The following is a 17,428-nucleotide window of genomic DNA, read 5'->3' on the forward strand; positions in this document are numbered from 1 at the left end:
TGGGATCTTCCTTATAAGCCAAAAATCTGAATTCCACTAGCTCTTAATGAATGATACAGAAAAATATAATTTCTCCATGAATGTTAGGTTGATTGGAAAATGTCATCCTCTGACCTACTCAGCCTTGCTAATCAAGAGAAGTCTTCAGAGGGACTAATAGTTAGATTAAGCAGGCTACAATCCATCAGCAACCCCCTTTATTTGTTTAAATTAGAGTTTCTGTCAGGTATGAGGTTCAGTGTATCTGAGGAAAGCCATGCCAACATGGCTGAGAGCATACACAGGCATGTCTCTGGTAATTGGATAGTGTGCTGTTTCACCTTAAGCTGTTTTGAATTAATGCAAGACATCAGCCACCGGCTTTAGGTGGTTTAATTATCAGAATTGTCACATTTTAGTTATCAGCCCAAGGGGTGCATGCTGGGGTTGATTGTGAACATGTGGTACTACCTGATACAGGTTACCCGATGGCCAGATATGGGTCACTTCAGGACACACTTAATTTAAAGGAGTACTGTCCTGATGCAGAAATATTTATAAATAGGAATCTGGTTTTCAAAGAAAAAAAAGACTACTAAAATACAAAGCTGCTCAGTTGAAAGAAGAAAAAAATAGATCCCTTACTATCTTAGCTTTATATATAGGAATTATGCTACTATTAAAAGGTTTCTAAATGTCAATATTCATTGTGGGCTTTTAAAAAAAATTTTGCACTTAAGATTATTAAAATCAAGCAATTTATTCTAACGTGTTAGACTAAACTGTGCCCCCACTCTATTATTAGAATGAAATCACTTCTTATCAGAAGTGTCTATTATAAAGCAAGCAGAATATAGTCTTGTTCATTATTTTTACTTAAAGGGGCCCCAACCATTTGTATGGAAAATCATTAGTGTCTGTAGGGTTGGTGAAGTTTTCAGCTCTGTGTGTTTAACTGCACTTTTACTGAAATATTTTAGTGGGTTGTTCAACTACAGTGAATAGTATCCCAATGACCATCACAGTGCCCTAAATTCTATTGTTTTCCTGGATGCTATTGCTTTCCTGAAGCTTCAGTAAAAATAATGGAACTAATTCTTCTGAATCACTGCACTCTTATCCCAGTTCAGTTCTAATAGTATTGACTACAATCTAAGCATTTTTGCTTCACTCAACACAGCTCTTAAAGGGCTTTCCCTTTTGAAGGCATACTCTCTGTGGGTGGTCAATACCCTTATGAAATTGTCAGACTTGAAAGTAAGATGGATTGTTACTGGAACATTAAGTAGGACAGAGAGCAGATGAAATTTAAATACAACATTGCAGCTGTTCATAAGCTCAAAAACGTAAATTAGTTCAGCTAAACTGCTAAATTCCAATAAGAAACAAACTAAGGAGTTGGCTACTAGTTCCCTAATAGGAGGAAAATGCATCTAAAATATAAATTGAAACCCTGTCATCCTAAGAAACTAACATTTGCACTAAATTATTCCCTCCCTAAACAACCCAGTTAATCTAATATTTACACCCCCTGTAGTACAAATCCAGATGGTCTTTCCTACCACTCAGCACCTGCCATCTCTGCAGCTTTTGATACCATGATTCCCTCCTTCACAACCTCTTCCTTGGCTTCTCTTAGCCACCCTAATACCTTTCTTATTTTCTCTTTCTTTATCTCCTTTCTTGCTTCTATTTCTACCAGTTCTCTTCAGATCAAATTCTCAGACTTTCTACTCTTGCTCAATTTTCTTTCTTTATCCAAATCCTTAGATTGCTCATCCACTCTTGCCATGTCAACTATCACCTATATGCTCATTATTAAACCTGCAGTTTCAGCCCATGCCTTTATCCTTCATTTATTTCCAGTTGTTTACAGAACACGTCCAATCAGGTGGTCATGTTTGTAAAGTCAAATCTAGTGTATGTGATGATCAAAAATGAATCCTTTGTCTGACTTTTTGTTAGGATCTGAATGTGTACCCTCCAAAATTCCAGTGTGGCCAGTGTGATAGTATGGGGGAAAGGGGAGAGGTTGTTTAAGAGGTGATTAAGCCATTAAGCCACGAGGACTCCTTCCTCATGTATCGGATTAGGTACCCTTCGAAAAGGACTTGACAGAGGGAATTCAACCTTCTTACCCTTTGACATTCTGCCATGTGAGGGCATAGCATTTGTCCAGGATAGACTGGAGGCTCACCAGACACCAAACCTGCCAATGCCTTGATCTTGGACTTCCCAGCCTCCAAAACTGTGAAAAATAAATTTCTATTCTTTGCAAATTACATAGTTTGTGGGATTTTATTGTTGCAGCCCAACACAGACTAAGACACTTCCTACTTCAATGAGCGTCTCCTTGCTTCTATGAATTGCATCTCTCTCCCATCCCACACTCAGGTAGCCACTGAGTCCTAGGATACATGCTTCGCAAAGTTTCTGGTTTATTTCTCCTTCCTGTGTCATACTATGGTTACTCTAATTTACCATCATGACTTTACTTCTCATTTTTAATAGTAGACTACCTAGTTTCTGAGTGTCACCATTTTATTTAATGGTGGCTATACAATAGAGTAATTTTCACCGTGTATTCCATTTGTTAAAAATCTATATTAGCTTCTTTTGCATATTTGAATAAATTTGAAAGTTTCAACCCCACATTAAGGGTCCGTATGAACTGGTCCCAGTTTACTTTCTCGATCTTGGAACATTCTTGATGCATCCTAAGAGGAATTGTTTCTTGCCTCTTAGAGCACTCCTAGCCACCTTGGCCCCTCACATGCTCCGATTCACTCCTAGTCTTTTTTCTCTGTGTTTCTGCTAAATCCTACACATCGTTAATACTCAGCTCAAAATTTTCCCTCTCCATGAAGTTTGTCTGAATTAACATGAGCCCGCGGTGGTTTTTCTCATGTTCTGAATTGCCTCTGAATGACACGTACAGGCTGAAACTCTCTATACATTTTATAGGTTGCTTCCAAATTGTTTTCTAATTTATCATGAATATATGAATTTCCTCTCAAACAAGATTTAACATTCCAGAAGAGGAAGAACTGTGAATTGTACCATTTTAAATGTGTGAATTCTACCATTGAATTTAAAAATAACTATTCCTAGTTTCTGGGATGTTTCCCCAATTCAGTTATTTCTAATCCCTGTGTGAGTATCAGAGGAACTAGGTCTTTAATGGCATAATCAGATCCCATGTCAAATAAGTGACATTAAGAGTGTCATTAATATAATTCCGTATTCCCAGAGATGTTCTGGAAGGTTTATATGTATTCTCATTTATTATAAATACATTGAAGCATGCTTAAATGAAAAAGACTGAATAAAAATGAATTTAAATGACAAAAAAGGTGTTCCATAAATGTAAGAATTAATGTCTACATTCTCATGTAACTCCAGGCAAAAATACAGAACAAGTGGGGTTCCACTTATGAACCCACACTCTGAACTTGTTTTGCATTATTCTGCCCACTAAAATTATAAACCTATGGAATAGACCTGAATGTTAATTTTTATTATAATGTTAATGTTATGATAATATAGCTAATAAATTATAGTCATCGGAGACACATTTCAAAAATATACAGGCAGGCATCTCTACTTCCACTTTCCCCTGCCCCCCCCCCCACCCCCACCATTCCTCTTAGGATGCATCCAGTATTTTGTGGTTTCCAAATTAGGTATCAATAAATGCAAAGATTTTTACTTCTGCAATATCATCTGTGTAATGTAAAATTCATTGACATTTATATTTGTGCTTTTATGAAACTACTAATCCCAAATGAAATGTTCTCGTGAATATGCAAGGAAAATGCTTTTGTTAGTATTTGGTCCTGTTTCTACATTTGATTTGTATTTGGTTTTTAAATGATTAATCAGAATAGGAGAGCACAGCTTTAGGTTAAAATGTTTTAGCAACACAAGACAGTCCCACACTATACAGAGCCATCCCGATATTTTACCAAAGCCTTTGAAATAATTTGTAATTTTTTCTATCCATTTAAAATATGTATATTTTAGAGAACTATACACTTAGCAAAGCATTTTTATTGCTCATAAAACTACCAATAAACAAACATCAAACATAAGATGTTGTGTTTTATATGTAGGAGGGAAAAAACAGGCTTGGATAATCCTGTCTACATTTTTGAGAAGTTGAAAAAAAAATTGAGTTCTAGCAGGTAAGAAGAAAACACAGTTTTAAACCTAAACACCTGCAAAGAGAATGTCACCAGCCATGAGCTTCTCATGTTTTTGGATAAGGAGCTGGTCTTAATTAATAGGATATGAGGCAATGATGATGTTACTAATTTCAGAGTTCCTAATGAAACAGTAACACTACCCTTTAACTTAAGCCTATATTCTGGTCATCATTAGCAGTAATGATGTCATGAGTAATGGCACTTTCTACCGTAATTACATGAGGGCTAGCGAGAAAAGTAAGAGCATGAAGGTAGCTCTAATTCTCTCAGAAGCTTGTGCCGTGGAGACCTACCTGTACTGCTTGGACTTCACACACAGATATTCTCATTTACAGGCCTGGCGTGACTGGCTTCACCAAAATAGTTCTCTATTATTTGTTGGCAGCTGATAAACCCATCAAAAGGTAACCAATAAGTAAGAACTTATTTGAAGAGTGACATTATCTTACTACTGTCAGGGAGTATGAGCAAAACAGCCATCGGTTTATCGTATTTATAAAGAGAAGAAGTGATTGGAAGTCGAACTTTTTCTTTTTTTAAGGTCAGAATCCTTAATCCAAAGCTGCAGAAGATTTGATGTCTTGTAAATGGTCGGTTTTATCTGAGATCTGGTGTTAGGGGCTTTGCCAAGTCAACGGTCTCCAAGTCAGTGGCAGAAAAAAAAAAAAAAACGGGGAAATTAGAACTTTCTGCAGCTTACGATAGAATGATATGTCAGAATTCACGGATGCCACAGAGTAGGTGTCTGAGCGTGATTTGCATCCAGTTATGGACGTCACTGGTTGTAATGCATGCATATTTATGCACACAGTGTGCAAACGGGGCTAATGTTTATAAACACGAAAAAATTAGAAAATTCATTAATTAGGGTCATTTGTACAATTCCACTGTCAACTTTAATCACTTCTTTCAATTGATGTCTCCTTTAGAAAGTCAATCCGCCATAGTTAGTTATTTATTCATTCAGCAAGAATATTGTGTAGGGCTATCTTCTGTTTGACCTATAATGTTATTTCTAATAACATTCATTCATTTCATTCTAATAAGCAGGAGGTTAGGTTTAACACATTAACATACGCTGTTAAATTAATAAATACGTATTAACTGTTGGATTTCATTCCCTGTCAGTGGAAATAATGTGTTTGCATTGTGTAAGTATGTGTCTGTTGACTATTTTTTATCTTTTAGTGAGGGCCTAAACAAAATTAGTATTTTCGCAAATTTAGACATCTGTAAAGGCTTAGGTCGTTCCATGAGGCAAACAATAAGTTTCTTTCTGAATCAAACTATGTAAGATGACCTAATTAACTTATCATTAGCTATTCCAGTAATAAACATTATCTCAGCACACACAGTTACACAGCGGTTCTAAGCACCCTCATTCAGTACACACTTGCGCTCCCAGTCCCCCAATTTTTCCATCTTTCCATCTTTTCTGTGCAACTTTCTATCTGGCTGGTTTTTTTTTTTTTTTTTTTGAGACAGGATCTCGCTCTGTTGCCCAGGCTGGAGGGCAGTGGTGCAGTCATAGCTCACTGCAGTCTTGAACTCCTAGGCTCAAGCAATCCTCCCTTACCAGCCTCCTGGGTAGCTGGGACTACAGGCATGTCACCACAACATCCAGCTAATTTTTAAATTTTTTATAGAGACAAGGTCTCACTGTGTTGCCAGAGTGGTCTCAAACTCCTGGCCTCAGGTGATCCTCCTGCCTTAGCCTCCCAAAGTGCTGGGATTACAGTTGTGAGCCGCTGTACCCAGCCTGATTGTATTCTCTATATAAACATTTCCCCCGCACCATGCCCGCCTCAAAGTTTATTTTAATTGTGTCTCCATTGGCAAAATTCTGTTATATACCCAAGCTTTCTTTGACTGTTTAAAGGTAGTTGATTTTCTTCATAGAACAGACTGACTTCCTGACATTCCCCCTGCTAATTGCTTTCTCTACGGTTATTCCTACTGTGTCTAAAATGTAAGCACTCTGTTTAAAGAGCATAGGCTTTAATAGCCTTTCCTCCCCACTCCACTTACTGTCAAGTTCTGAATCAAGGGAAAGTGGGTATCCATGGAAGACAGCAGGCCTTGGGCTTTGGGACAGTGGGTGAGTGATTTGTTGGGAAGTGAATGAGTAAATAGTCTTATTCCCCCAATCTAAAAGCTAGAGAATTTGTTCAAGATTTTTTTTTTTCGTTTCTATAAAACTGACCTTAAGTAAGTCAATTAATCCTTCTAGACCTCCATTCTGTTGCCTATGAAATGAAAGTGTTGAATAAGCTCATCATGATGATCCCTTTTAAAATTAAACTTTGTGATTCTGAGATACCATGCAAAGGATTTTTAAAAGAACTGAAAAGTCTTACTGAAGTTAAGAACAATGTTCTCAAAGACATCCTGGCATTTTGTAATTAAAATTTAGCGTTTGCTCTTCATCCTGAAAGGTGACAGCACCAGCTTTCCCCAGATGCATCTCAAAGCCAGGTGGGAAAATAATAAGTGTGAACCATCTGAAGCCATGGTACACGCTAAATGCACACACATGAGAAATGAGGATTCTCACAAGAAATAGAGGCATGCATTGACCACTGGGGTGTATTTGATGAGAGTGGAAGACCAGGGCTCCCTTCTCTTCGTTGCTACAGCAGTGGGCTTAGGTGTTCCGAAGGAATGCTGTCTCTCAGTAGACACCAGCTTACCAGGCCCTCGGCCAGCCTCTGCCCAGATGCTCCAGCTGCTCCTCCTCCACATAGCTGGGCTCTGATTAATACCAGGAGGCCTTGCCTGGTAGAAAGAATCTGCAGCATCACAGACCTCTTACAGGATGAGGGCTCAATTTAAACCCCAAGATATGTCTCCACACTGTGGGAGACCTTCGTCCTGGAAGTCATCTTTCAGAAACTGAAATCATATTACCCACCTTGTGCAGCCTTTGTTATCCATCCTCGCCCTGAAAAAGAACTTCTGCTTTTCACCCTGACATTCCCTTCCTGAAAAGGCTCGATTCCTCCATAGGGATTCACCCTAGCCCAATTGTTCCTTCTTCCCTTCAGCCTGCCAGCTCCAAAGCTGGCTATTTTTCACTAGTTCTGCCCCCAGATCTACAGCCTAGCAGTTCAAACAAATTATTCAGCACATAAATTCAGCATTTCAAACAAATTATTTTGACACACATGAAGGGGTTAGTGGAATGGGTCTTATTGGCATCTTCCAATATTCAGCCCGTTTTTTATCCATACCTCGTTGATTTCAGCTTTGACGCAGATATAAAGACATACTAAAGAGCATGAAGTGTGTTATTAGTCAAAAGAAGAGCTCCTGCATCATTCTTGCCTAAGTGTATCCAGGAATACATTTACAAGTGACTATCCAATTAGTCTCTTCTCAACTAATTTCATACTAACTAAAAGGTAGAACATTGTTCCATTTTTAAACTTGGCATTCTTATGATGCTGACTTTAAGTTAAAATTTAGAAGAATCTTGGTGTTCTTACAGCTTTGCAAGAACAAGATTCATAGCGTTGATCAAAGATTTTGATACAAAAAGCTTATCGTCTACATCTAAATCTGAAAGTTAGAGATCACTGGAAATACTGAGCTTTATCTTCTTCAATTTCAAGTGTTCGAGGAAACACTGCTGGGCAAGGACAGTTTTTATGCTGGCCAGTGATAGTGACACACTTGTGTAAACAATGTATTTATCAACTGTATTAATGTTGGCATCTTCGAATGCCTTCAGCATTATCTGATCAATAAATTTATTCATTCTTTCTTCCCCTTCTTTTCTTTTCTTATTTTAAATTTATATGGTTATGCTTCCATCAGAAATGGGCTTAAAAGACTTGCTCTGCCCTTATTTACTCATTAAATATCAAAATCCTCACCAAAACTGCCATCGCATTAGAGCAATATCAGAGCCATATGACTCACCAACAATTCTATTTCTCTATTTCTCTAACAACTGCAGTCAATGACGTAGGCACCATTAGAAATTCTTTCTTTATCTGCTGTAGGCTGATAAGATCAAGTCAAGCAGCTTTATTCACTTCATGCAATCCAACTTCATTGAAAAGAGAAAATGGAAAAGGATCAGTTCATACTAAAAATACTTTAGTGGTACTTCATTGCTGGTTTTTAAATATAATCTTTGAAAAAAACAGTAGTAGGTGAGTCAACACATCTGTAGCTACACACACACACACACACACACACACACACATTTGTGATATTTCTGTCAACAGATAATAAAATAGTTACCCAATTCCAGTGTTTTATTCTAGGTGTTTTTACTGTTTTGTTCTACATTTTTACTCGTCTCTTCTATATTTATATCTAAAACCTGTTCCTGGTTTATATTTTCCATTGATTAAATTTCCTCTGATTATTAACATAAAGGAAAGGAAAGCGAAGGTGGTCTAAGACCCATCAACTTTGCTTATTCACATTTTCATGATCAGTAAAATATTCTCTGGTCCCACTGAAATGTATATTGCTATATGTTCTAATCAGCAAACTTGAACTCCCCCAACTCATTAAGCTTCCTGGCATTCATCTTTCTGAATTAAGATGTTTGAAGATTTTCATATAACCCATTACTCTATCAGACCAGACCCCTTTCTAAATTTCTGTTGGGAAAATATTCTTTGTGGTAAATACCTCCTTTAATATTTTTCATCTGTCATGTGTATGTGATTCCAAGGGCCCAAACTTTCTGCTTGTAATAATATTTCAAAATTTTTACCATTAAATGCATTTCATTCACTATTTTTCAAAGTAAGTGGTGTTTTGAAGATATTGCAATTACATCTTTTATTTCGTTTTTTACTGATTCTAAAAAAGAACATTCTGCTGAAATGATGAAGCAGTTGCTAAATTATAAGGTAGTCTTTAATGTATTATTTAACTTTTATTATTTAACAATTTGTAAAACAAAAGCAACAATTTTACATTACCATATTATTCATTGTAATAGAGATTTTTGTTTTCTACATTCTAAAATATTTATAGTGAATATTTTCAAAGATTTAATCTAAATACCAATAATTTGGGCTAATGTTTTTTTTCCAGAGAAAAGAAGTAAAAACCATGTGATTTTTATGTCACTTTTAATACTGTCTCTCTTCTTCTTTTAACAGTTTTTGAATATTTTGAACTGAAAGTACTAGATTAATTAGAAGACTAGTTCTAGGTCCACATGTTATCTCAGAAGTTAAAAGTAAAAAATCTTGAGGTATATATTGTCTTTTTATCCTTAAGACTTAGGTAAAAGAATTTAATTTTGTTTTTATTTGCTTATAAATTTAAAAATTAAAGAGTATTTAAGAACTACAAGAATTAGAGAAACATAGAGAGAAAAATACTTGATACGGTATTTACAAAAAAGTGAAAGAAAACCAACAACAATTTTTAAACTAATTTTACCCAATTCTTTATGTGGGTTTTTTCTTTTATTTGTTTTGTTGTTTTGTTGTTTTGTTTTTTGTTTTGTTTTGTTTTTTGTTTTTTGGGGTTTTTTTTGAGACAGAGTCTCTCTCTGTCACCAGGCTGGAGTGCAGTGGCGCGATCTCAGCTCACTGAAACCTCTGCCTCCCGGGTTCAAGTGATTCTCCTGCCTCAGCCTCCTGAGTAGCTGGGACTACAGGCATGCACCACCACACCCAGCTAGTTTTTGTATTTTTAGAAGAGATGGGGTTTCACCATGTTGGCCAGGATGGTCTCAATCTCTTGACCTTGTGATCCTCCCGCCTCAGCCTCCCAGTGTGGTGGGATTACAGGCTATGTTTTTTGTATAGGATCCTAACAGTATTTTTATCAACTACCCTGAATATTTTATTCTTGAAGTAAACCTAATTTTTTCCCACTGACCTTTTTTCTTGATTTTTAAAAATTTTAGGACAAATTTTTTAACCTTTCATTTTATATTGGTTGTAGTATTTATTGCTGTAATTAATTTAGCAGAGAGATGTTCTCACACACTCATAAATTCATGAAAATAACAACTTCTATGCTGAAATTTTTCACACTTCATCACAGCCCAAATATGAGTTTATCTTCAAAATTTGAGGAAGATCTTAAATCTTCATTGATTTATGAGAACATTTTAAAGGCATCCTGATTGCCAATGCCAAAAATATTTTGGCTTCTTGATTAATTTAGATTCAAAAATAGCTTAACTTACGCTTCAAATTTAGTGGAAAAACTTTTTCCATTAAGAGTTTTAATTAAGTAAAAAATATGTCATCTTTAATCACTTTACCTGATTATCATCATTCAAAATTTCACAAAAACTTAAAGGAAAGTAAATAAATTTTGGCTCAAGATGTATTAAAATAATATTAGTTGAAAATCAGTATATTCTTTCACATATCATATATAAATATGGTCCAATACCAAACATTCAGCAGTTCCAATACGTATATTTGTTGTTTGTTTCCCATTTAAGATATACCTATATATATCTCCAGTTCACAACAGACATACCTAGAGATTTAGAATTTCAGTCTTGACTTGAAACTGACCCTCTTGCAATATACTCTTGAAGTCTCCAAGCCCCTTGAGTCCTCTTTTTCCTTCAGTGCAATTCAATAAATTCAATTCCACAAGCATTAATTGGGCCTCTGCTCTGTGTAAAGCACTCAGTGTGAAGTGCAACAAAGAATAGGCTTCCGTCTTTCTCCTCCGTGATTTCACCACAGGAGAGACCTGCTCCCTTCCTTTCCCCCGGAGCACAAGAGCTGCCAGTAGTATCGTTGAGAACAGAATTATAACATCTGGATATTGCTAGTTTCTTTATTCTCTCTCAAGTGGCAAATCAGTTCAATGAGAGGCATCTATTTCTGCCTGAGTTTTTGTGCACCTGCCCACATGTGCACACACTCTCATTTCCGTCATTTTCTCCAAGGCAGGTAGACTTCCATATTTTTAACTTTCTTTCAGATTGGAGCCCAATTTTTAGTACAGAGAGGAAACCAATGATGCTGACTTGCAGCAAACCTTCTCAATGATCAAGGGACAGGAAGAATTTGACACTAAGCTTCCTCCCAAAAATCACAGCCCTTCTATAACTAAGAAACTTCTAATGGTGTGAGGTGCCCCAAGTATATTCTACCTCTGTACCAAAAAAAATATATGAGCCTGTCTGTCATGATGAATCAAAATTACTGGATGGAATCACATGGCCAAAGTCACCTGGTGATGTCACTCATGGAGTGACCATATCCACTACTCACGCCACCCTAGTAAGGATCTTGAAATAAATTTTACAATTCCTCTGCCACAAGGGAAAAACCCAACCAAAACCAAGCCTCTAGCCTGTCCTCTGGGGCTACCCAGAATGGGATCCACCTTTAAGGCTAAATTCAATATCTGATCTCCCGAACGAAAGGAAAAGGCATCAGTGTTGGCCAAAACAGTTGTTTAGATGAGCCTCTGATCCTGCCTACAAGAATTATTTTAGAGATTTCCAATGGAAATTACTCAATATGTCATAAGAGTCTATGAGCTTTATGATCTTTCTTCCATGGCATGTGCTCTATAATATTTGCAGATATTTACTGAAAATACTCACAGCTGAAAGCCCCTAACACACCCCTCACATCAGCACACACATTTCCACTTTCTTTCCAGCTGCCCGCTAAATTTAAAATCACAGAATTTCACCACAATGTTTTCCCACTTTCGGATCTTGTTTAGTGTAAAGTTATGGATTAAAATATAAAATACCAGCAAAAATACCGGGTATGTCAGAGTCTTCAAATTATTATTATAAAGTTTTATGTTTTTATCAAGTTTTCACATCCTTCATTCCCCCCACCCAAAAAAAACTGCAAAAGGATTATTTAGCAAGTTCTTTTTCCCCTCTTCTGTAATGGGAATTTTCACTCATATGACTTAGATAATATGTAACAAAGAAGCACATTACAGGACTGGATAGTGTTAATCGAATTAGAGCCATATGATACCAGACAGAAACGTATGGCTTTGCATAAAAATCTGGGAGTCCATATGTTCTCAATAAAGAGGTAAATGCATGTCCATGTGAGCATACACACACACACACACACACACACTTACATAAAATTTGGAGATAGGTATATTTGTATATCTTAAAAGAACCAAAAAAAAAACCCTATTAAAAGAGCAGAAAATTTGTTTAAGTTCCTTGTATATTCTGGATATTAGACCTTTATCAGATGGGTAGATTGCAAAAATGTTCTCCCATTCCGTAGGTTGCCTGTTCACTCTGATGATAGTTTCTTTTGCTGTGCAGAAGCTCTTTAGTTTAATTAGATCCCATTTGTCAATTTTGGCTTTTGTTGTAATTGCTTTTGGTGTTTTAGTCAGGAAGTCTTTGCCCCAAAGGATTGTAAATCATTCTACTATAAAGACACATGCACACGTATGTTTATTGCAGCACTGTTTGAGATAGCAAAGACTTGGAACCAACCCAAATGCCCATCAATGATAGACTGGATAAAGAAAATGTGGCACATATACACCATGGAATACTATGCAGCCATGAAAAGGAATGAATTCATGTCCTTTGCAGGGACATGGATGAAGCTGGAAGCCATCATACTCAGCAAACTAGCACAGGAACAGAAAACCAAACACCACATATTCTCACTCATAAGTAGAAGTTGAACAATGAGAACACAGGGAGGGGAACATTACATACCAGGGCCTGTCAGGGGTTGGGGGCCAGTTGAGGGAGAGCATTAGGATAAATACCTAATTCGTGTTATCCAGACACACATACATTTAGATATTCAAAGCATGTGCTCTTGGAGAACAGGAAGTTTTTTTCACATGATACTGAGTGATGAGGTGAAGATTAACTGAAAGTAGCATTCGTTGTAGAATATTTAAGGACATTGTGTTTTACAATCGGTATTGATTTCAGCATCACCTGTATGAATATAACTTGTTAATTTTAAGTTTGGGGGAAAATGCTTCTATTCTTTCACAGTTTGATTGCTTTATCCATGAGTGGTTTCCTACTGAGGAAAACAGAAGGCCTTAATTTACTCAGCAAATAGTCACTGGATGCCCCACCTAGTACTAGGGATCCTATTCACCACACTCTCTTAAGGAAGCATCTATATTGCTTTAAGATCTACTTAATTTCTGATTTAAAAAAAAACTCAATTTCTGAATTAGTTTTTATATGTGTATATATATTTGCTATGATTGTTCAACTCTTCCACCAATTTGAAGAAAAAAACAACCTTGGAGGAAAGAGTATTTACCTTCTCACTCTACAGTTGAACAGTGTCTAGAATTATATTATGCATACAGAAAGTGCTCTGTAAGAGTCTGCATTTCTAAGAAACAAGTTCAACAGCTGATGCCTGTGACTGTTCCTGTCCCCTCCTTTTCTTGGCTAGAGATAGGAGTGACTGGTAACAATTCCAGCTTCATTAGGCGATACTCACCTCTGGCCCAGCCTGTCATCTCTCCAACGGAACACATCATCCCTAATCAACTCAAACCAATTGATGTGTGACTTTGGGTAGTTAACCTCCCTGTGTCTCAGTCTCAACTTCTGTAAAGTGCAGGACTTGAAAAATATTGCTGCTAAGGTCCTTCCATGCCTAAAATACCTTTGGTCTAAACATACATCACCTTGGGAAGCAAGCTTCCTTCCTTGCAAGTCAAGATTTGAATGCAACCTGGGGCCCTGAGGAGGGCCCCTCCTGGTTCTACCCCTACTGTGCTGGCTACACCTTCTCATCTGACTGATGCATCCTCATTCTGGGCCTGATCACTAAGTGTGTGACCCAGGGCTCAATCCTCCTGCCTCTTCTTTTTCATTCTGCACTCGAGTCTTTGATGAGTTCAATTCCATGGCTTTAGATGTCGTCTCTATAAAACAATGATTTCCATGTATATCTCTAGCCCCACCCTCTCCCTTGAACTCCAGATGTGTATCTAACTGTCCATTCAACATCTCCTCTTGGATGTCCTTTGGGCATCTAAAACTTAAGTTGAAAACTGAGCTCTTGATATCCACTTCCATATTTACTGCAAAAACTTGATACTCTTCAGTATCAAGATCTCTTCCAAAGCCTGCAGCCCCAGAGCGTCCCCACGATCTGACTGTTTCACATCCTCCACCGCCACCACCTTTGGATGCAAGCCACTATCAGCCCTCACATGATCTACGGAGGATCTAACACCCTCCTGACTCTCGTGCTTCTTCTCTTTCTTCCCCAGAGCCTATGACCCACCTAGCAGCCTTTTAGAACCAAGCAGATCATGTAACTTACAAGATTAAAATATTCTAAGGATAAACACTTGAGGTGGTAGATGCCCCAATCACTCTGATATGATCATTATCCATTGTATGTCTGTATCAAAACATCACATGTACCCGATAATTATATAAAACTAGTATATGCCCATACTAATTAAAAATTAAAAAATTCAAAAAAGGATTCCAAGGATTTCTGATCACAATTAAAATCTAGGTGTTTATGTATGGCCTACAAGGCCTAAAGGGATGTGACCCCTGGAAAACTCTGAAGTCTCTGTCACTCATTCACTGACCTCTTTGTCACTGTTCACAACACTCTGTCCTGGCTGCCAGCCATGTCCCTCCCTCAAATGCTCCATGATTCACTCTCACTGCATCCAGGTCCCTGCTGGAGAACCATCTCTTTGTTCCAAGCTATATAAAATAGTGATATGGTTTGGCTTTGTGTCCCCACCCAAATCTCATCTTATAGCTCCCATAATTCCCATGATGTGGGAGGGACCACGTGGGAGATGATTGAATCATGGAGGGGGTGGGTCTTTTCCCATGCTGTTCTCATGATAGTGAATGGGTCTCATGAACTCTGATAGTTTTAAAAATGGGAGTTTCCCTGCACAAGCCCTCTTTGCCTGCTGCCATCCATGTAAGATGTGACTTGCTCCTCCCTTACCTTCTGCCTTGATTGTGAGGCCTCCCCAGCCACATGGAACTGTAAGTCAAATAAGTCAAAAAAGTTTCTTTTGTAAATTGCCCAGTCTCAGGTATGTCTTTATCAACAGTGTGAAAACGGACTAATAGAGATAGTACATGCTCCTGTGTTTTCTCTATTCTTCTGCCTTGCCTTATTTTTTACAGCACATATTGTTCCTGGCATAATTATATATATTTAAGTATGTATTTCTTATCTCCTTCACTTACTGGTGGTAAGCCTTCATAAGAGCAGATGTGCTTTGTTTACAACATAGATACCAAGTATCTACAACAGTGCCAGACACATAGTAGGCATCTAACAAATATGTATTAGATCATGACTCATAGCCTTGATTCATGAGTTCCAGCTGCTGGGCAAATCTAACCTGTGCTGCTGAGGTGATCCCATGGAAGAGCTCAGTTCTGAAGATTGTCTAATGTCACACATGATAAGGATAGTAACAACACGTGCCCACTATGTTGCAGATAATGAGCTGAGCTTTTTTTTTTTTTTCTGGCTTTTTTGAAGATGTTTTCTTTTACATGAACTACTATGAAAGAAAAAAATTAGATAGCAAATAGAAATGTTTAATATGTTTTGATGTTTTCATATGATATACTATTTATTTATTTATTCATTCATTCTGTCACCCAGGCTGGAGTGCAGTGGCACAACCACAGCTCACCTTAAAAGCCTGGTATGCTTCCTAATTCTCTTGATTAGTTAGCATTGACAAGTCAACTTGAAATGGCTAGAGAGAGTCTACCAGGTCATCATCAGTCTATTCTTCCTCCTCATGTCTGGCTTTCTTTGAGATATCATCATCTGTCTATTCTTCCTCCTCATGTCTGGCTTTCTTTGAGATATCATCATTATCTTCACAGCCTTTCCTCTTCTTCGTAATTACATTAAGTGCAAGCTCAGCAGAATGACATTGCTCCAACTTCGGTTTCAGAACAGCAGCTTCTTCAGATCTGGGTGGTACATACTTTTTTACTCAATTTCTCATGCTTTTCATTATATCTCGTAACAGTGACAAGCAAGTTCTGTTCTCTCTCAACATCAGACTGTCCAATAAATAACTTTCCGTAGTAATTCCAGTCCTGAAGGCACTGGATAAAATGGCAGGCAGGGCAATTTGGGAAGGTGTGTATAAACAGTAAGCAGCCATCAATGTGATTCTATTAAGAAGTTCATCATCTGTTTTCCTCAAAATGTCTGGATTCTCCAGCATTGCATAGTAAGTCTTTAAATCAGTGAGGAAGCACTCCAGTGGTCTATAGGGGTTGTGGACAGTCAGATGGAAATTTACGTTGCTGTATAAAAGGTAGTTCGTATTCCAAACTCTGTTCAAGTGTCTCCTCCTGTACGAGAGAACTCTCCCGAAGGTTTCCAACAAATTGGGGACTAGATACATTCAGTTTATCTACTTTGTAGGCCAAAAATGCACATGTGAGCATTATTATCCAGGAGTGATAGTTATTACTTATTTACCTTACTTAATCCTCAAGCAAAACTACCTCGGATTCTCCTTTTCAGATGAGAAACCAGAAGGATGGGCTTCACAGTTAAGAAGTAAGTGACGAATCACAGACTTTGTGCTCCTAAGTTTCTCGCTTTAACACAAAGCACAAACTCAAATGCCAATAGGGCCAAGCCGTATTGAAAATGAGGGCTGCAGATTGGGAATCATCCAGTGGCCGTTCTTGCTTTTTCTTGTTTCTTGTTTTTGTTTTTGTTTAGAGATGGGTCTTGCTATGTTTCCCAGGCTGGACTGGAACTCCTGAGCCCAAGCGATCCTCTCGCTTCTGCCTCCCAAGTAGCTGGGACCACAGGCATGTGCCACCACTGTACTAGGCTTGTTCTTGTTTTCTTTTGTCAACTCACTTTTTTATTTTTTATTTTTTGAGATGGAGTCTCACTATGTCGCCCAGGCTGGAGTGCCCTGGCACAATCTTGGCTCACTGCAACCTCCGCCTCGTGGGTTCAAGCAATTCTCCTGCCTCAGCCTCCCCAGTAGCTGGGATTACAGGCACCCACCACCACACCCAGCACATGCCACCACACTCTATTTTTAGTAGAGTTGGGGTTTCACCATGTTGGCCAGTCTGGTCTTGAACTCCTGACCTCAGGTAATTCACCTGTCTCTGAGCCCAGCCTGTCAACTCACTTTTAATAGAAATCAGAATGCAGATAGGTATTTCTCTGTCATTAAAGAAAAAATGGTAGTCACTAATTCATGATGATGCTTCAAAGCAGGAGTGCAACAGGGAGCCAGGAGGACCGTGGCAAGTTGGAGTGTATGGG

General features: G+C 37.8%; 1 protein-coding gene and 1 pseudogene across 19 annotated transcripts in view; one reads left to right on the forward strand and one right to left on the reverse strand.

Moving 5' to 3' along the window:
- Window positions 1–17,428, forward strand: part of TENM3 (teneurin transmembrane protein 3) — a 2,732,592-nt gene that overhangs the window by 1,824,473 nt on the left and 890,691 nt on the right. The window lies entirely within an intron of this gene.
- The window catches only part of LOC100611089 (cyclin-H-like), a 30,091-nt pseudogene continuing 28,535 nt past the window's right edge, over window positions 15,873–17,428 (reverse strand).

This window comes from Pan troglodytes, chromosome 3 (genome assembly GCF_028858775.2).
Source record: "Pan troglodytes isolate AG18354 chromosome 3, NHGRI_mPanTro3-v2.0_pri, whole genome shotgun sequence".
Classification (NCBI taxonomy): Eukaryota; Metazoa; Chordata; class Mammalia; order Primates; family Hominidae; genus Pan; species Pan troglodytes.